Below are 22,078 nucleotides of genomic sequence, written 5' to 3' on the forward strand. Positions count from 1 at the left end.
TCACTTGGTTTGCCCCTTGCTATTTACTCCGATTACGGAAGTAGCTAGGGTGGAGCTCCCGGGACAGTACCCTTGAGTACGTCGTTTGCGTAACTATTTAACTGACATTCTACTCAGGCCAATGGAATGCCCGGAAGCACCAGGCAGGTGGGGCAGAGAGCCAATCAGGGCGTTTGGCGGGGTGTGGCTGCGTCCCGGGGCGGGGAATCGCGTAATGGCGGACGCGGGCCGGTTTAGCGCGGCTGGGGGCGTAGCGCGCTGAGGGGCGTCTGGCTGTGTGGCAGCCCGCGACGCGGCCGGCGAGAACAGACCCCGTGCGGAGAAGGGCGGCCGGCCGACCAGCCCCTCTGTTGCTGAGGGCGACCGCGCGAGACCAGGTGAGCATCAAGTCCCCGCGGGCTGGCCCGGCCGTGAGGCGCCGGGCCTGGTCGGGCCGCCCCTCCCAAGCAGCGCAGGGTCCTGGGGGAGTGGGTGCTGCGCCTCCTGCCGCAGACCGGCAGAGACCCGGTGAGCGGTCAGCGAGGGGTGGCGCCTTACAATACACTCACCTCCCCAGGGAGAGGTGTGCCGGAGATCCCCTCGGAGGCTTGGAGGGGCCCGCGAGTCTGTGAAGCTGCGAAAGTGTCCCAAGCTGACCTAGCGCTGCCACCAGCTCGTCGTGTGACCTTGGGCAAGTCACTTCTCTCTCTGGGCCTCGTTTTACCCATTTGTAAAACGAAGGCTTTGAAGGCAGATGTACATGAGTTGGATCCCAGACGTTGTCTGAGATCTTGGGCAAGTTCTTCTCCAGGCGGAGCCTCAGTTTCCATATCTGGACCATGAAGGCGTTGAAGTGCTCTTTGAGACCTCTGGCCTAAGTTGCAGAGTGGAGGAGAGGAGTGTGTGTGTGTGTGTGTGTGCGCGCGCGTGTGTGTGTGTACGTACGTGTGTGTACAGGATGGTCTGCAGAGTAAGGAGGAGAGTTAGCTAAAGGGGCCCATTGAGGAAGGCTCTGGATGGACCCTAGGCTATGATGAGGTGGAGTCCCGTTTTCTTGGTCCTCCAGGATCCTAGAGCCTCTGAGATGGGGGAAGTTTTATACAGTTAATTCTCCATAGAATCAGAGAAGAGGAAGGAATCCTTGGAGCCTTTTGGGGCTATGATTGAAATTTAGGCCCCAAAGAATTCAGGAGGGTTAGGAGGAGGAGGAGGGGGAACATTTATGGTGCTCCTACTATGCGTCAAACATATGTTCTTGTTTAATTTTTACAGCCTCATTTGAGAATTTACACATAAGGAAACTAAGTTTCAGAGGAGTTAAGTAACTTGCCCAAGGTCACACAGTAAGGTACACAGCTTACCATCATTAAGGTGTTTTCCTTTGAGAGTCACTGGGCAAGGGGGAATTGTCCACTTAAAGGAAGTTTGCTTTGTCACAAATGGGGGTCAGGTTCCAGTCCCAGACACTTGAATTGACTTCTAGCATGGAGACAGGATGGGTCTTGATCTCTGGATGGTTAATTATAAGTACGTACCCTTTGTGCAGTCTGTGAGTTGGAAAGGACAGTTACTAAATTGTAAAAGTCACTTTGAAGTGGATCAGAACCTCAGAGAACTCAGTTTGAATCATGACTGCATGGCCTGTGGAAGAAAGTTCACCAACTATTGGTGCATAGACTTGACTCTTGGTTCAGAGCGGTGCTAGCCCAGTAGCTTTTTCTCTTCCCTAAGAAGGCCAAGTTTTCCTGGGGTGGAAGAAATTTCCCATTTGTTAGTGCAATCCAAAGTCTTTGGATTCCTGGGGTGAAAGGTTCAATAGCCGGCCTCTTGATTAAGGGAAATACTCCTTTCTTTGTGCTCCCTGTTATTTGACTTCTAGATGAGTGAAGATTGTGGACTTGGAGTGGGTACTATAGATAAATTGCAGCTCTTAATTTTTCCAAGCCTCAGAGCTTTTTGTTAATCAAAGTGGTAGGACGGCAGTGTGTATTGTTCTCGTATGTCAACGGTAGGGAAGAAAATTGGAAGAGGAAGTTGCTGAGAAAGAGGGCGTTTCTTAGCATTGGAGCCAATATGTATTTCTTTGTTTGAAATTCTAAAACCAGAAAAGCAGCAGCTGAAGGAGGAAGGAAGGAAAGAACTGTGAAACTCTTCTTCGCTTTGAAATATCTTTAAGGACTGTTCTGTTGTTGTCCCCTGTCCAAGGCTCTGTTTTCACAGAAAAAGTCAATTGTAATTTGTTCAACGTTCAGAAGTTGTATTCTAGAATGAAAAAATTTTAAATCTTAAACTTTCTGAGATAATTTTTAAAAAATCAGAACCGAATATGTTGTTTATTAGTGGATGATTCTTTCAACATAATTACCAATCGCAGCCTTTGGGTTTTTTTTTTTTTTAAACTGTGATTTAAATTAGTGGATTTCAATCTAAGAGGAATTGATCTAGATATTGCATGATGCAAATGTCCCCATCACCTGAAAAACACGTAATGGTGTGTTCGTTTTTTGACGTTTGTTCAGTCTTTATAATGCTTTATTTTACCGGATTGTGTATGTGTGAATAGTTAAGACACTGAGTTTATTGCATGTAAAATCTACATTCACTCTCAGTATTAGTTATATTTTCTATGTAAGATTTAGTCTTAATTAGTATACCAGTCTACAGTACCTTGGGGCCAAAAAAAAAAAAAAAAAAAGGTTCTTGGGGCCAGTTGTGCTTCTGAAATTAGAATTTTTTGAATTTTGGATAGGGAATATGGTACATATACTGTATGTTATGTAACATCCCAGAAAGGTGTGGGGCAGCACCTTGTAATCAAATGCATTACTATTTCTTCGGTAAAACATCAGAATGTTCACACCAACTGGGATAAATAAATACTATACATAGCCTCATGTCATTTCATGTCAGGATTTGCCGCCAAATGAATAATGAAAAACTTGTTTGTTTATACCTTTTGGATTTTGGAATTGAAGTTAAGGGATTGTGGACTTTTATGGATAAAACTTGTATGATGACAATAACAATTACAAGGACAAATATTGTAAACCAAGCTAATTTTAAAGTCATGGATCCTAAAAACAGTATTACGTAGAAGACACATTTTTTTCTTTCTTTCACATGGCAGTCTTATTCTAATTAATATATGCCAATATTCATTTTTCCTTAAGTACCAGATTTTACCTTTTAATACTGTCATTGGGCCCTGTTTTAGATGTTTGAATGACACCCTGCCCTGTTTTTTTTTAAAGTAATTTATAGGGTCTTGTGCTCATCAATTTTTGTACAGCAGTTAAGAGAATTGTACCTTTTCCTATATAATTCAGAGAGAGACGAATCAGGTGAGGATCTGTAGATTCATGTTTGCAGAATTTTAAAGCTGATGTTCCCTTCCAGGTGGTCTTTAGTATGAGGTCGTTGCTGCTGGATGAGATTTAGATCAAAATCTTTTAATTTTTTAAGCCTCCACAATTTGTTCATCTTAGTAAGGAGTTTACTAAAATATATTTAGAATTTTTTTTTTTTTTTTTTTTTTTTTGCGGTACGCCCACCTCTCACTGTTGTGGCCTCCGGACGCGCAGGCTCAGCGGCCATGGCTCACGGGCCCATCCGCTCTGCGGCATGTGGGATCTTCCCGGACCAGGGCAAGAACCCGTGTCCCCTGCATCGGCAGGCGGACTCTCGACCACTGCACCACCAGGGAAGCCCTAGAGTATTTTTTATTTCAAGTGTATGCCATTTGAAAAACTAGAGTTTACCAGTCTTATGAATTTGGGTGATTTCTTTAAATGGCCAAGGACCTCTAGGAGCAAATTTACAAAAATTCAGTCTACTCTTTGCTTTTCTTGGGCACTTCAACTATAGAGTGAGGTGGACTGGTATTGTTGGAGGTTAAAGAATTATTTCTTCTCTTTATTTATTAAAGAATATTTATTTATTCATTTGGCTGCATCAGGTCTTAGTTGAGGCATGTGGGATCTTTCATCGCGGCGTGCGGTCTTCTCTAGTTGTGGCGCGCGGGCTCAGTAGCTGCGGCGCTCAGGCTTTCTAGTTGTGGCACACGGGCTCTAGAGCGCGTGGGCTTAGTTGCCCCACGGCATGTGGGGTCTTAGTTCCCCAACCAGGGGCCGAACCCGCATCCCCTGAATTGGAAGGCAGATTCTTAATCACTGGACCACCAGGGAAGTCCCTGTTTCTTCCCTCCCTCCCTCCCTCCCTCCCTTCCTTCTCTTTCTTTCCTATAAATTTATTTATTTATTTTTGGCTGCGTTGGGTCTTTGTTGCAGTGCGGTGCACAGGCTTCTCATTGCGGTGGCTTCTCGTTTCTGAACATGGGCTCTAGGCATGCAGGCTTCAGTAGTTGTGGCACATGGGCTCAGTAGTTGGGACTCGCGGGCTCTAGAGCGCAACGGGCTTAGTTGCTCTGCGACGTATGGGATCTTCCTGGACCAGGGCCCGAACCCATGTCCCTTGCATTGGCAGGCGGATTCTTAACCACTGCACCACCAGGAAAGTCCCTCTGTTTCTTCTCTTTAAAAGAAGGCCCCTGACGGCATGAATTTGAGAGATTCTGGTCTTCAGGACAAACAACCACCTCTTTTGAGGGCCTCAGTTCATCTTCCTACTTGGGTTATCTCCATAGTTCTTGAGAATGGTACTTTCACTGTCTGGGAGATAGAAGGGGTATGGAACAGTGTATCAGGAGTTGAAGGTGCAGTTGGTGTGTGACTGGACTGGGGAATAAGAGCAGTTGTTATCCAGACTACCTCAGTTTCTTTTGTTTCATAAGGATTGATAATATTGCAAAAGGGTTACAAATTAGTGAACAAACATACTATTACAAGTTACTCTGTTGTGACTGTGGATAAACTCTTCAACACAAGAACTGTATTTTATACTTCTTTTGTATTCTTTAACGCCTAAAGGCCAGGGCATCAGACATGTTGCATCAGAATTTACCATCAAAAAATAAATTATATCTGGGAACTCCTTTGTCAGTAAACAACCAGGGTTGAGAACCATTGAGGTAAGCACATGGTAGGTGTTCAATAAATATATGTTGATTAATTTGCTCTTGGTTCTGGCATGAATTGGGTAGGGTGGAAGAGGACCCAGATTTTTTATAAAGTAAAAATAGCTTTCCAGGATACCAACACACATCCAACAGTTGGCAGATCTGGATCCATAGTCAGTTCATTGCTAGTTACTCTACCAGCATAACCACCCTGACTTTGTGATCTAGGCAAGATTGAATACAGTCTTGTCAGCAGGCAACTGAAAGTTTTATTTAATCCTTGGGTAGTGGCCTTACTGATTAATAAGATTGGTTGGGGTGACAGTCGCTAAATTGAAAGAATTCTTGGGCATTTGGGTTGGGGAGGTAGGCTGCTGGGCACCAGCAGTGCCAGGGGAAGAAGTAGAAAGTTATAATTTGACTGTGTCTCCAACACATAACACAATGTATGGAACATAATTGGTGTTCCATAGTTTTTGTTGACTGAAGAAATGAATGGTTCTTTGTTTGAAAAGAGGCATATAAGTTGTGAAATAAGATGCTTCCTACTCATCCTTCAGAACTGAACTAAGATGTCATCTGTTCCATGAATCATTCCTAGGAAAAGTTGAGTGACTCCCTTGTATGTCTTCTCCTTCATTAAAGCATTTATCAGATATTGTCAAATCAGATATCAGACAAATTATAAAACTCTTTCCCCTACCTAATAATGAGCTCCATAAGGGCTGGGCTGTATTGTTCATTTTTGTATGACTGGTGTGTAACACACAATAAAGCCTTTTTTTTTTTTTTTTTTTTTTTTTGGCCATGTGGCACGTGGGATCTTAGTTCCCCGACCAGGGGTTGAACCCGTGCCTCCTGCTTTGGAAGCGAGGAGTCTTAACCACCGAACCGCCAAGGGAAGTCCCAATAAAGGCAAAATAGATTCTAGTAATGTTTAATTTAGGCCTCTGTCTTCTACTTCATTCTTGTAGGCTTCTCTTTCTTCCAGTTCATGGTCTTTACTTTTCAGTTCAGATCAGCAAACATTTATTGAGAGGTAGGTCTTCGTTGGGCCTTGGGGTAGGGTTTCTCATCCTTGGTGCTGTTGACATTTGGGCTGGATAATATCCTGTATTGTGATAGGCTGTGCTGTGCATATTTAGCAGTAGCCCTGACCTTTACCCACCACCTAGTATCACCCTTCCAACCCCCACCCCAGCTGTGACAACCAAAAATGTCTCCAGATATTGTCAAATGTCCTTTGGGGAGCAGAATTGCTCCCTGTTGAAAACTATGTCAAGGGTAGTGGGTTCATAGAGGGAAATAAGTGTAGATGTCCTCACGTGTGTACTATCCTTTCATTTGTTCTTTCTGGTTATACAGTCTCATGTCTCTGACTTTTGGATAAGAAAGAAAAATGAGGGAAATCAGCAGGTGACAGCCTTAAAAAAGCACCATTGGGCTTCCCTGGTGGCGCAGTGGTTGAGAGTCCGCCTGCCGATGCAGGGGACGCGGGTTCGTGCCCCGGCCAGGGAGGATCCCACATGCCGCGGAGCGGCTGGGCCCGTGAGCCATGGCCGCTGAGCCTGTGCGTCCAGAGCCTGTGCTCCACAACGGGAGAGGCCACAACAGTGAGAGGCCCGCGTAATGCAAAAAAAAAAAAAAAAAAAAAAAGCACCATTATTTTTTTTCTGTCTAAATTTTATTTTATTTGGTTTAAATATATTAGAGCAGTACAGACAGCTGAATTATTTACACAGATTTTTGTAAATTCAGTTTCCACCACTGATTAGGTGGAGTAAAGAACTACTAGAATATTACTACCTTGAATAAAAGACTCAGCTTTTCTCAGAAAAGCTGTTTAACACTTAAAGAATAACCAGCATTTTTTTTTTTTTTTTTTTTTTCCTCCAGTACGCAGGCCTCTAACTGCTGTGGCCTCTCCCGTTGCGGAGCACAGGCTCCGGACGCGCAGGCTCAGTGGCTATGGCTCACGGGCCCAGCCGCTCCGCGGCATGCGGGATCTTCCCAGACCGGGGCACGAACCTGCATCCCCTGCATTGGCACGCGGACTCCCAACCACTGCGCCACCAGGGAAGCCCCCAGGATTGGTTTTATAGAGAACCTGCCAGGACTTGTCAGGATTCTTCTCAGCTAACTTTTTTTTTTTTTTTTTTTTTGCGGTACGCGGGCCTCTCACTGTTGGGGCCTCTCCCGTTGCGGAGCACAGGCTCCGGACACGCAGGCTCAGTGGCCATGGCTCACGGGCCCAGCCGCTCCGCGGCATGTGGGATCCTCCCGGACCGGGGCACGAACCCGCGTCCCTTGCATCGGCAGGTGGACTCACAACCACTGTGCCACCAGGGAAGCCCTCAGCTAACTTTTGAGCTTCATGGCTAAGATATAATATATCTTTTAGTGTTCCTACATAGATACTTTATAACTCTAAAAAACATGTTTAGCTAATGAGCATGCTTTTCTAAGCTCAGTATTTTTTGTGATAGGTAGATTGGTCAAGGCAGTGGTCCTTGGTGCCAGTGGGCATTCATAAAATGATGACAGATAGTAGTAACACTGGGGAACTTCGCGCCTTTGGCCAGCCTTCTACAATATAACATAATCATTCATGTCTTAGTCACCATTAAAGTGAAGTTGAATGAGTGTTTTTTTTTCCTGTTCCATTTGAAGTTATGAATAGTACTCTAGAGAATTCAAATGTATAGTTATGAATGGTATCTCAGAATAGTTACCATTTATGCAAGTGAGACACACTTCTTAACTTAGGAACCAAACAGAATTGAATTAGAAAAGAGAAGAATAGAAACAAGAATTGTTGAATGCTTGCAGAGGAAATAATGTTCAGATAAAGAAGTACCTCAGGAAACTTTGGTCTCCATCATGATTTCTATACACTAATAAAGAAAAAACAGTTTGAGGTTGATGGGAGAGGCTATTAAACTTTGCCTATGATATTACCTTTCAAACTGTTTTTCTTTTCTGGTAAAATATGGAAAAGCTCAAGACATAGTCTCTTAGTTATAAGATTAATTCTAGTTGAACCAGGTTAAGTTTCTTAATTTTTTTAAAAATTTTATTTTATTTTTGGCTGCATTGGGGCTTCCTTGCTGTGCAAGGGCTTTCTCTAGTTGCGGCGAGCGGGGCTACTCTTCGTTGCGATGTGCTGGCTTCTCATTGTGGTGGCTTCTCTTGTCGCGGAGCATAGGCTCTAGGCCCATGGGCTTCAGTAGTTGTGGTTCGCAGGCTTAGTTGCTCTGCGGCATGTGGGATCCTCCTGGACCAGGGCTCGAACCTGTGTCCCCTGCATTGGCAGGTGGATTCTTAACCACCGCGCCACCAGGGAAGCCCGAGTTTCTTACTTTTAAATTTATTTATTTTATTTATTTATTTTTGGCTGCATTGGGTCTTCTTTGCTGCACATGGGCTTTCTCTAGTTGCGGTGAGTGGGGGCTGCTCTTCTTTGTGGTGTGCAGGCTTCTCACTGCAGTGACCTCTCTCCTTGTGGAGCACGGGCTCTAGACGGGCAGACCTCAGTAGTTGTGGCAGGCGGGCTCAGTAGTTGCGGCTCATAGGCTCTAGAGCACAGGCTCAGTAGTTTTTGGCGCGCAGGCTTAGTTGCTCCGCGGCATGTGGGATCTTTCCGGATCAGGGCTTGAGCCCGTGTCCCCTCTATTGGCAGGTGGATTCCTAACCACTGCGCCACCAGGGAAGTCCAAGTTTCTTATTTTTAGAATATAGAGGCCCTCTTGGGAAGAAGCAGTGGTTCAACTCAGTTCCAGTTTGAGTGAATATGTGTGTGTATATGCACACATACATACTTACACATATATTTATGATGTGGCTTACGGGGACATTTGAATTTTGTAATTGACATAGTAATGAGCAATTCTTTTACTCACGTATTTAGAATTGAGACCTTTTTCTCCTGTGATTATGCCATTGTTCTAGCAAGTCCTCAGTCTAGAAAGCTTTCTTCAAATCATATCTTGAGTAATTGTTTTTAACTGTGTAGAAGGAGGTCTTAGGTCATGTCCATGATGTTCCCTTCCATTCACAATTGAGAACTGTAAGTAAGTTTCCCTTTTTAGAATACTGATAGTCTTTAAAGAATAGTTTTCCTGATAACAAAGCCATTTGTGGAATTATGAGAAGTATAAGACCAACTTTGCCCCCTTTTTACCTTTAAAGTTCCTTCAACATTCATTGGGTGATAATTTGCAAAGCACAGTGATATGTATTGTTACAGTCAGTCCCCAGCATTGAGATAAATTATGTTATGCTGCATTTTTTAAAAAATATATTTATCTATTCGGCTGTGCTGGGTCTTAGTTGTGGCACGTGGGATCTTCCTTGCAACATGCGGGCATCTTTTAGTTGCGGCATGTGGGATCTTTAGTTGTGGCATTTGGGATCTAGTTCCCTGACCAGGGATCGAATCCGGGCCCCCTGCTTTGAGAGCTCGGAATGTTAAACCACTGGACCACCAGGGAAATCCCAGTAGCTACATTTTGTACAGATAAACAGGCTCAGAGAGGTTAAGTAATTTCCTTAAAGTCACTCAACTAATAAATAACAGATTTGAGATTGAACCCTGTCTTTTTTTTTAATGAGTTTTTTTAAAGGTAAGATTTACATACAGTAGAATGCATAAAAATGCACATATATAATTAGATGCGTTTTGACAAATGTAAAGACATGTGTGGCCAATACCCAGTCAAGAGAATATTTCCATAACCTTCCAAAGTTCCCTCATACCCCCTTCCAATCAGTCCCTGCTATCTTACAGGCAACCACTGTTGTGATTTCTATCCTCACATGTTAATTTTTCCTGTTCTTCACTCATACAATATGCACGCTTGTGTCTGAATTCTTCTGTTCAACGTAAAGTTTTCGAGATTAATCCATGTTGATGTGTATATCAGTATCAACCCAAGCCTTTTGGTGTATATCTGGAGTTCTTTCCAACAAACTACAACTGCTTATTTGCTAATTCTTACATCACATCCTTTTTTTTTTTTTTTTGCTTTGGTATTTGCATGTAATTTACTTCCTTTTTCTAATATACTAGATGTATTTATTTTTAAAATCGCTTTGAAATTACAAAAGTAATACATGATCATTGCAACAAATTACACAATTAGAAGTGAATAAAGCGTGAAAGTTTCCTCAGATTTATTTTTATTTCTGCCTTTTTCCAATTATGAAGATGAGTGCTCTTTGTTTAAAAAAAAAAGCCAAATTCAAAAAATATGAAGCAGAGAATAAGAATCGCTCATAATCCCACTAGTTAGCATTTTGATATCTTTTCCTCTTTCTCTGCACTTTGTTTACCATGGCTGAGACCACAGTTTAGGGATTTTTAGGCTTCCCTACTTTTTTTTTTTTTTTTTAATTAATTTATTTTGGCTGTGTTGGGTCTTTGTTGCTGTGTGCAGGTTTTCTCTAGTTGCAGCAAGCGGGAGCTACTCTTTGTTGCGGTGCAGTGCACGGGCTTCTCATTGCGGTGGTTTCTCTTGTTGCAGAGCATGGGCTCTAGGCACACAGGCTTCAGTAGTTGTGGCATGCGGGCTCAGTAGTTGTGGCTCGCAGGCTCTAGAGTGCAGGCTCAGTAGTTGTGGCGCACAAGATTAGTTGCTCCGTGGCATGTGGGATCTTCCCGGACCAGTGCTCGAACCCATGTCCCCTGCATTGGCAGGTGGATTCTTAACCACTGCGCCACCAGGGAAGTCCGAGGCTCCCCTTCTTGTATTAGGTTTCTCACATCCTCATTAATCAGGTCTTATTATTTCAGTGTTCATGCTTGTTGGCCACCCTAGATCTGAGTATCTATCTGGCAGTGTGACCTTGGCTGGGCTGGGCTCATCAAGCAAACTGTACACTCCTTCATCACTCACCTCATTCTTGCATACCCAACACCCAACATTTCTTGCAAAGTAGGAGGCAGTTAGTTCTGTGGTTATGAGTATAGATTCTGGAGGCAGTCCATCTGTTTTCAAATGTAGGCTCTGCCACTTACTAGCTCTGTATGTACCCTTAGGCAATGAATCTCGTAGCTTCAGTTTTCTCATCTGTAAAGATGGGGACCTGGCTAATTTTACTGTGAAATATGGAGCATATCTCAAAGGATTTTAGAAGGATTAAATGACATCATTACTTAGTCCATTGCTCAAATAATGTTAACAGTTGTTATAAATTAAGACAATCAATGGCATGTTTGGTTGGATATGTCATCTATCTAGCCCAGAATTCTGCTGCTTGTGGGAAAGGGATGAAAATGTCAACTTCAAAATTTAGGGCTATGTTGCCCAAAGTTTATAATTTCTCTTAGGAAGGAGGTTCTATGGAAATGTTGCCTATGAATTTATCTAGACTATCTAGACTATCTTTGAATTATTTTTTCTTACGTTCTGTACTCCCCATCTGAGTAATGAGTTTTATTACTTTATACACTGGATTGGGCAGTAAACTATTACTTTTTATTAGTCCTAATAAAAGTAGTAAGTGTATACTATGTGTCAGGCATTGTGCCTATTTCTATCCTCATAGCAGTCCTTCAAATTAGTTATTTACAGATGAGAAAAGCGAGGCTCAAAGAAATTAAGCAACATGCGCACTGTCACACAGCTAAACCTACTGGAATTAGAACTCAATTCTTTCCTCCCTCCACTTTCTTTCCCTTCCTCTTACCCCTTCCCTTCCCTTTTTCTACATAAAACTTCTGTCTTTGTGATTCTAAAACCTGGGTTTAAAATTTTTTTAAAAATATACTTTATTGTTTCTTTAGACTTCTAACTACATTGTAACTTCTAAGATTTGATGCAGTCTCTACCATTTCACACCCTTTTTGTTTCATACTAATATGTCCTTTATATATCTATATCTATATTAAAAAAAATGTATGCATACATAAGCTCCTCTGTCCTTTGGTCTTTTGGGATACCTTTCTAGGCCTTGTGTATCTATTTTACCTTTTTTGTGCTATGATGGCCACAACTGCACATTCTATTCTAGGTACAGATACGCTTTGGTTTGTACAAGGGCAGGATAATGTGTTCTGTGTTTTCAAAGCCTTCGTAATAACAGCCAGCATTTTGTTGCCTTTTTGTAGCTGTATTCAGCATAAGTCCAGGGACTCTGAAACCCTTTTCTTGTATTGTAACAGGTAGCTTTAGAGCTCATCATCTGATAATTACAATTTGGACTATTTTTCCATTACTGCATTACCTTATTTTTGTCTACATAGAAGCTATTTTCCACATTTCTCAACACACAACTTTGTACCATCATATTTCTAGCTACTGTTTTAGAGTCATCTGCAAACTGGGAAGATGTCACTAGACAGTTTTTTCTAGATAATTTCTAAAAATGTTACTTGTGATAGGTTTCAGCATTAATCCTTGGGGGACCCCTTTGTTTATACATCTTTATCTAGAGAAGGTACTATATCAGAACACTCTTATTTCTGTTTCTAAATGAAGTCTCTGGGGAAAAAAATTAGTCTTCTTAAATAATATTTATTTACTGTTTTCAGTAGCCTTTGGAAGAGTTTTTTTTTAATTTTAATTCTATTTAATTTACATTATATCACATATCCTTTCACTTCAGATATGCATATGCTTTACCTGAAACCTTGCAAACAGTAGGTTCTCTGTAAGGCTTTGATATATTAAATGTTCAACAATAAGATAATGCCCAGTATTGGTTTATTAGTTTAACATTCAACAAATAATTATTGAGTATATGTTATGTGCCAAGTATGAAGAATACAACTCAGTGACTATGAGAGGTAAGGTCCCCAGTTTAAGAAGCCTTGGGTAGACAATAAACAAACACATAAATAAAATATTGAAAGATTGTGATATGTTAGGAAGAGAATAAAATAGGGTGCTATAATAGAGATAATAGAGGAACTTAGAGATGGTCAGGAAAGGCTTCTCTGAGGAGGTGACAAACCAAAACTGAAGAATGAAAATGAATGAGCCAAATGAAGAGGTGAGGAAAGAGTTCCAAGATAGAAGGAACTAAGAGCAAAGGTATTTCAAAGCTTTGTAGGACTGATAAAGGAGTTTTATTTTTAAGTAAAATGGGAAGTCTTGGTGAGTTTTTTTTTTTTAATTGAGGTACTTGAAAAGTTTTTTTTTTAACTTTTTTTTTTTTTTTTTTTGGTGGCTGCACTGCAAGACTTGTGGGATCTTAGTTCCCTGACCAGGGATTGAACCCAGGCCTCGGCAGTGAAAGCATGGAGTCCTAACCACTGGACTGCCAGGGAATTCCCTAAAAAAACTTTTTAATGCAAAATTTCAAGCATATATAAAAGTAAATGGTATAATGAACCCCTGTGTATCTGTTTCCTAACTTCAACAATTATTAATGCATGACTAATCTTTTTTCTAATATCCTATCTCCTCCCCTAATACTTTTTTCAGCAGTTAATGTAGCTTTTATTTATTTTTATTTTTTAAGCTTTGAGATATAATTGACAAAAATCTTATATATTAAGGTATACAACATGATAGTTCGATACATGTATACATTGTGAAATGATTAACCACAATCAAGCCAATTAACATATATTGATACATCACCTCATGTAGTAACCATATTGATGCATCACCTCACGTAGTAACCATTAATAATGTAACTTTTATTTAAAATTACTATCTAGCCTGTAGACTGCAGCAGTTTAAACACTTGAATTAACAGTGCTTTTGTTTCATTTTTACAACAGTTTTATTGAGATATTATTGGCATACAATAAACCCCATACATTTAAAATATAAAATTTGATAAGTTTTGACATATGTATATACCATTAAAGCCACCACCATAATCAAGATAATGAACATATTCATCATCCCTAAATCTTTCCTCCTTTGTAATCACTCCCTCCTGCTCCGATGCCTCCCCCCACACCCCCAGGCCATAGGCAACCACTGACCTGCTGTCTATCACTATAAATTATTTTGAATCTTCTAGAATTTTATATAATCATACAGTATGTGCTCATTGACAGGGGACGGAGATCTGGTGTCTCTCATTTGGGATAATTATTTTGAGATTCATCCATGTTGTTGCAAGTTTCACTAGTTGCCGAGTAATAATGCATTACATGAATATAGTAATTTGTTCATCCATTCACCTGTTGCTGGACATTTGGGTGGTTTCCAGTTTGGGGCTGTTACAAATTAAGCTGCTGTGAACATTTGTGTACAAGTCTTTTTGTGGACTTTTTTTTTTTTTAATTAATTAATTGATTATTTGTTTATTTATTTCTGGCTGTGTTGGGTCTTTGTTGCTGTGCGCAGGCCTTCTCTAGTTGCAGTGAGTGAGGGCTACTCTTCGTTGTGGTGCTCGGGCTTCTCATTGCGGTGGCTTCTCTTGTTGCGGAGCACGGGCTCTAGGCACGCAGGCTTCAGTAGTTGCAGCACGCGGGCTCAGTAGTTGCGGTGCGCAGGACCTAGAGTGCGCAGGCTTCAGTAGTTGCGGTGTGCAGGCTCAGTAGTTGTGGCGCACGGGCTTAGTTGCTCCACGGCATGTGGGACCTTCCTGGACCAGGGATCGAACCCGAGACATTTCTTTTTAATTTTTAAAACTGAAATACAATTTACATGCCAAACAATTTAGCCATTTAAAGTGTGGCATTCAGTGTTTTTTAGTATATTCACAAGGTTATGCTGTCATCACCACTGTTTAATTCCAGAACATTTTTATAACCCCAGAAAAAAACCGCATACCTATTAGCAGTCACTCCTCATTCCCCCCTCCCCATGCCCTACACAACCATTAATCTACTTCCTATGTCTGTGGATTTGCCCATTCTGGACATTTCATATAAATTCAGTCATACAATATGTGGTCTCTTGTAATTGCCTTCTCTCACTTAGCATAATGTTTTCAAGTGTTCATCATGTTGTAGGCTTGTATCAGTACTCCACTGTATGTATGTAACACTTTTATTTATCTATTCGTCAGTTGATGGACATTTCAGTTGTTACTACTTTTTTTTTTTTTTTGCGGTACATGGGCCTCTCACTATTGTGGCCTCTCCTGCTGCGGAGCACAGGCTCCGGACGCGCAGGCTCAGCGACCTTGGCTCACGGGCCTAGCCGCTCCGCGGCATGTGGGAACTTCCTGGACCGGGGCACGAACCCGTGGCCCCTGCATCGGCAGGCAGACTCTCATCCACTGCGCCACCAGGGAAGCCCTGTTACTACTTTTTGGCTGTTATGAATAACGGTGCTGTAGCATTCTTGTACAGATTTTTTGTGTGGACATATGTTTTCATTTCTCTTGAGTATGTACCTGTGAGTGGATTTGCTGGGTCATATGATAACTCTTTTCGAGGAACTGCCAGACTGTTTTCCAGTGTAGCTGCACTATTTTACATTTCCACCAGCAGTGTATGAATCCAGTTTTTCCACATCCTCACCAGTATTTCTTATCTGTTTTTTTGATGATAGCCATCCTAGTGGGTGTGAAATGATATCTCGTGGGGGGTTTTTTTGGTTATTATTATTATTGTTTTGAAGTATAGCTGATTTAACAATGTTGTATTAGTTTCTGGTGTACAGCAAAGTGAATCAGTTATACATACATATATATGTATATTCATTTTCCGATTCTTTTCCATTATAGTTTATTACAGGATATTGAATATAGTTCCCTGTGCTATACAGTAGGATCTCATTGTTTATCTATTTTATTTTAATATTCACTTATTTTATTTATTTACTTATTTTTTGGCTCCGTCGGGTCCTAGTTGTGGCATGCGGGATCTTCGTTAAGGCATGCGGGATCTTTTGTTGTGGCGTGCAGGCTTCTCTCTAGTTGTAGAGTGTGGGTTTTCTCTTCTGTAGTTGTGGCACGCAGGCTTTCTCTTCTGTCGTTGTGGCACGCAGGCTCCAGGGTGCGTGGGCTCTGTAGTTGCGGTGCGCAGGTTCCAGAGCTCCTGGCCTCTGTAGTTTGCAGCACGTGGGCTCTCTAGTTGAGGTGCGCAACCTCAGTAGTTGTGGCACACTGGCTTAGCTGCCCCGTGGCACGTGGGAACCTGGTTCCCCGATCAGGGATCGAACCCACGTCCCCTGCATTGGAAGGTGGATTCTTTACCACTGGACCACCAGGGAAGTCCCTGTTCATCTATTTTATATATAGTAGTTTGTATCTGCTAATCCCAAACTTCTAGTTTATCCTCCCCCCAGTATCTCATGTTTTGATTTCCATTTCCCTAATGACTAGTGATGTTGAGCACTTTTCATGTGTTTGTTGGCTATTTGTGTATCTTCTTTGGAGAATGTCTATTTAAATGTTTTACTCATTCATAAGTTGGTTCATTCATCCTTTTATTATTGAATTGTAATAGTTTTATATATATTCTGGATATAAGTCCCTTATCAGATATGATATGTAAATATTTTCTTTTCATTTCTGTGGGTTGTCTTTTTACTTTCTTGACCATGACCTTTAAAACACAGAAGTTGGGCTTCCCTGGTGGCGCAGTGGTTGAGAGTCTGCCTGCCGATGTAGGGGACACGGGTTCGTGCCTTGGCCCGGGAAGATCCCATATGCCGCGGAGCGGCTGGGCTCGTGAGCCATGGCCACTGAGCCTGCGCGTCCGGAGGCTGTGCTCCGCAGCGGGAGAGGCCACAACAGTGAGAGGCCTGCGTAACGTAAAAAAAAAAAAAAAAAAACAGAAGTTTTTCAGTTTTGATGAAGTACAGTTTATCTATTTTTTCTTTGGTTGTTTGTGCTTTTAGGTGTCGTATCTAAGAAACTATTGCCTAATCCAGGACTGTGAAGATTTACACCTGTGTTTTCTTCTAAGAGTTTTATACTTTTAGATCTTACATTTAAGCCTTTGATCCATGTTGAGTTAATTTTTAGTATAGTGTTAGGTAGGGGCTCAACTTGATTATTATTTTTAAAGAATTTTTAAAAATTATTTATTTTTAATTTTGGCTGTGTTGGGTCTTTGTTGCTGCGCGCGGGCTTTCTCTAGTTGTGGCGAGTGGGGGCTACTCTTCGTGTGGTGCGCAGGGTTCTCACTGCGGTGGCTTCTCTTGTTTTGGAGCACGGGCTCTAGGCGCACAGGCTTCAGTAGTTGTGGCATGCAGGCTCAGTAGTTGTGGCACACGGGCTTAGTTGCTCCACAGCATGTAGGATCTTCCCGGACCAGGGATCGAACTCATGTCCTCTGCATTGGCAGGTGGATTCTTAACCACTGCACCACCAGGGAAGTCCCGGGGTTCAACTTTATTCTTTTGCATATGAATATCCAGTTGTCCCAGCACCATTTATTGGAAAGATAAGTTGTTCCCCATTGAATTTTCTTGCATCCTTTTCAAAGATAAATTGACCATAAATGTATGGGTTTATTTTGGGGTTCTCAGTTCTATTCCACTGATCTGGATGTCTGTTCTTAATGCCAGAATCACACAGTCTTGATTACTGCAGCTCTTTTGTAAGTTTTGAAATAAAAACAGTGTGAGTCCTTCAATTTTGTTCCTTTTTCAATATTGTTTTGACTTTGCTGAGTTCCTTGCACTTCCATATGAATTTAGGCTCAACTTGTCAATTTCAGCCAAAAAAACCCAGCTGGGATTTTGATAGGGATTTTATTGAATCTGTAGATTAATTTAGGGAGTATTGCCATCTGAACAATATTAAGTCTTTCAGTCCATTAATATGGGATGTCTTTTCATTTATTTAGGTCTTTAAATTTTTTCTAGGTTTTGAAGTCTTAATATACAAGTCTTACACTTCTTTTATTAAATTATTTCTAAATCTTCCTAAACTTATTTATTTTGATGCATTTGTAAGTGAAATTATTTCCTTAATTTCATTTTTGGATTGTTTATTGCTAGTGTGTAGAAATAAAATTGAATTTTGTATATTGATCTTGTATACTGCTACCTTGCTTCTAACAGTTTTTTGGTGGATTCCTTAGCATTTTCTATTGATATAAGATCATGTCATCTGCAAATAGAGTTTTACTTCTTCATTTCCAATCTCATGCCTTTTATTTCTTTTTCTTACCTGATTGCCCTGGCTGGAACCTCCACTACAATACTGTACAGAAGTGATAAGAATGGATATTGTAGTCTTGTTCCTGACCTTAGGGGGAAGTCTTTGTCTCATTTTGATAGTACAGTAATACTGGTCTCATAGAATAAGTTCAGACTTGTTTGCCCTTATTTTTGAAGCAGATCCCAGACTTCATTTTATTTGTAAATATTTCAGCATACATCTCTAAAATACAAGTATTTCCCCTATTGAAACATGGTTATATTAACATTGTCACACCGCAGTATCTTTAAATATCCAGTCAGTTAAAACGTTTTAAGCAGGGGGTGGGTATGTGATATGATTTACATTTTTAAAAGATTAATCCAATTGCTGCAAAGAAAATGGATTATTTGGGGGCAGGAATTGACTAAGGTGAATAACAGAAGTCCAGGTAATGATGGAGACTTCAACTAGGTTGGTAGAAAAAGAAATGAAAAGAAGTAGATGTATTTAGTGTGTATTTTGGAGGTAGAGCTGATAGGCTTGATGATGAATTGGATGTGTGGGTCAAGGAAGAAAACAAGGATTGAGCATGCCTTCCTTCTGGAAACTCTTCTCTTAGCTTTTATGACAAGGCATTGTTCTGATTCTCCTACATTTCTTGATGCTTCTTTCTTTGTCAGTCTCCAAGTTGTCCTCTGTCCTTGCCTCTCTGTTTATGCTTTTGTGTTAGGAGGTCATCTCCTCTCTCATGTCTCTGACTACAGCCTTCATGTATCAATAGTAACTCCCAAATCTGTATTTCTACCTCTGAACCTCAGTCCCAGAGGTCCTATTGAATCCCTCCACTTGGGTATCCCTTCTGCACCTTCAGCTTTTCATGGATTGTTTGCTTTTGGGAACCAGTGGTCAGATTGGTGCAGCTTATTTCCTTCTTGCTTGGGAGACATGTTTATAGGTTTTAAGGATGGATTTTATACAGATTTTAACGATGGAATCTTTGCTTTTCTGAGAAAGATGCTTAGCACACCTGGACAGCATTTTCCTTCAGCACCTTGACCTCCTCATAAGTTAAAACGGGAAGGCTGAGCTTTTCTTCTGCCTGTCCACCCCCCGCTGCACCCAGTCCCCTGACTTGCTGCCTTTTATCCTGACTCACATATTTCTATTTACTTATTCACTCAGTCATTTATTCAGCACATTTCAGGGCTAGTATAGGTCTGCCAACATACCAAACATTGGCTCTGCTGTTTTCCCACTTCATTCAGATGTAAGGCCTTAGTTGCTGTTGACTTCCCTGAACTCCCGATCTCTTTTCATGCCAACACACTCTCAGGTCCCTCCCTGTCTTTTTCTCCCACTAGGTCAGTTTTGGTCCTTTGTTACCAGTTGCCTTGACTGCTGCTTCTTATTCCAGTCTCCCCCCACCCAGCTCCATTCTTTTCTCTGCTTAAGTGAGATGTATAGCATCTTCCTAAATATTCTGTAATCTATAACTCCACTTGTGTGACTCCTAGCACTTACCGACTGAAGTACAAACTCAACCTGATATTTAATATTCTGTGATCTGGCCCTACTTGTCTTTCCAGCCTTGCTTCCTACTACTTTTGCAATAACGTACTCATCTTCATTCCCCAGAAATGCCTCATTATTTTCTGCTTACGTACCTCTGCTCACACTGTCCACCTTAGACATAATACTCCTTGTCTTTACATGTCCAAATCCTGCCTATATTTATTTATTTATTTATTTATTTATTGTCTGCACTGGGTCTTTGTTACTGTACGCAGGCTTTCTCTGTAGTTGCGGTGAGCAGGGGCTACTCTTCACTGTGGTGCACGGGCTTCTCATTGTGGTGGCTTCTCTTGTTGTGGAGCATGGGCTCCAGGCGCGCGGGCTTCAGTAGCTGTGGCTCGCAGGCTCTAGAGTGCAGACTCAGTAGCTGTGGCGCACGGGCTTAGTTGCTCTGTGGCATGTGAGATCTTCCAGGACCAGGGATCGAACCCGTGTCCCTTGCATTGGCAGGTGGATTCTTAACCACTGCGCTACCAGGGAAGTCCCTCCTGCCTATTTTTTTTTTTTTTTTTTTTTTTTTTTGCGGTATGCAGGCCTCTCACTGTTGTGGCCTCTCCTGTTGCGGAGCATAGGCTCCAGACGCGCAGGCTCAGCGGCCATGGCTCACAGGCCCAGCCGCTCCACGGCATGTGGGATCTTCCCAGACTGGGGCACGAACCCGTGTCCCCTGCATCGGCAGGCGGACTCTCAACCACTGTGCCACCAGGGAAGCCCTCTCCTGCCTATTTTTAACATCCAGTTATATGACACTCCTCTACGATGCCTTTCGTGATTTACTTAACCAGGAGTAAACCATAACTTCATCACTTTTACTTTGTTTTATATTTATGTTCTTTTCTTGTCTCTCCTGTATTAGGAAACTCTTTAAACAGAAACTGTTTCTTGTATCTGTATACATCTTCTACAATGCTATGGCCTTTGCACTTGGTGGTTACTCAATAAATGTTTGCTGAGTGAGGTAATATTGCAAGTAATGTTCCTAGAGGCAGAAAACTAGATTGAATGACTTTTTGAGGTACTTGCCAACCCCATCATTTATTTTCATAGATTTTTGTAGATTCGAGAGCAAGAAGTGTCCTTATAGGTAAAATTTTCTCTCATTAAAAAAAAGTATGGGGGGGCTTCCCTGGTGGCGCAGTGGTTGAGAGTCCGCCTGCCGATGCAGGGGACATGGGTTCGTGCCCCGGTCCAGGAAGATCCCACGTGCCGCGGAGCGGCTGGGCCCGTGAGCCATGGCCGCTGAGCCTGCGCGTCCAGAGCCTGTGCTCTGCAATGGGAGAGGCCACAACAGTGAGAGGCCTGTGTACTGCAAAAAAAAAAAAAAAAAGTATGGGGGCTTCCCTGGTGGCGCAGTGGTTAAGAATCTGCCTGCCAATGCAGGGAACACGGGTTTGAGCCCTGGCCCAGGAAGATCCCACATGCTGTGGAGCAGCTAAGCCTGTGAGCCACAACTACTGAGCCCACGTGCCACAACTATTGAAGCCTGCATACCTAGAGCCCGTGCTCCGCAACAAGAGAAGCCACTGCAATGAGAAGCCCATGCACCACAACGAAGAGTAGCCCCCGCTTGCCGCAACTAGAGAAAGCCCGTGCACAGCAACGAAGACCCAACGCAGCCAAAAATAAATAAATAATTTTTTTTAAAGTATGTATAGAAAATTTCAAACATATACAGATGTAGAGAAGATGATATAATGAACCGCTACATGCCCATCACTCAACTTCAACAGTTATCACCTCATGGTCAATTTTGTTCATCTGTACTATTACCTACTGTCTCATCCTCACAAGATTCTTTTGAAAGAAATCCCAGACACCATGTTATTTAAATTGTAAATAATTTCACTATGTAGCTATAAAAGATACTCTTTAAAAAAGAAAAATAACACAGTACACAGTAACATCATTGGATAGCCAGTTAATGTTCGTATTTCCAGTTGCTTTCTCTTTTCCCTCTTCCCTTCATCTGTGCCTTCCTTTCTCTCTAAACATTTGCTTTATTCGAATCAGGTTCCAAAAACTATCCATACATTGATTTGATTTATATGGCTCTTAAATCTCTTTTAATTTTTGCGTTCTGTGGCTCTTAAGTTTCTTTTAATCTTTCGGTTCTCTTGCCTTTTTTCCTTTATATTTTTGTTGTTGTTGAAGAAAGCAAGTTTTCCCATTCTAGATTTTGCTAATTGAATTTCTATGATTTATTTGTTTCTCTGTCCCTTGCATTCCCTGTAAACTGGTTGTTAGATCTAGAGCAGCATTGTCTAATAGAAATATTCAAGCCTCAAATGAAATTTAAATTTTCTGGTAGGCACATTAAAAAGGTAAGAAGAAACAGGTGAAATTTGTTTTAATAATATTTAAAATTAACCTGATAGTTGCAAGTTACTATCATTTCACCACGTAATGAATATAAAAAATATTGAGATGTTTTACATACTAAATCTTTGTGATTCAGTGTGTTTTACACTTAAAGCACATATCAATTCATATGAGCCAGACACATTTCTA

At 41.5% G+C, this 22,078-nt stretch overlaps 1 protein-coding gene across 1 annotated transcript in view; it reads left to right on the top strand.

Annotated features, from left to right (window-relative positions):
* The first annotated feature begins 221 nt into the window (after window positions 1–221).
* Window positions 222–22,078, top strand: part of WASF2 (WASP family member 2) — a 71,163-nt gene continuing 49,306 nt past the window's right edge. The window contains exon 1 of the mRNA XM_082652108.1: window positions 222–377. The gene's annotated coding sequence lies outside the window, so the exon portion shown is untranslated. The remainder of the gene's footprint in view (window positions 378–22,078) is intronic.

The sequence above is a fragment of the Grampus griseus genome (assembly GCF_964374135.1).
Source record: "Grampus griseus genome assembly, chromosome: 1".
Lineage (NCBI taxonomy): Eukaryota > Metazoa > Chordata > Mammalia > Artiodactyla > Delphinidae > Grampus > Grampus griseus.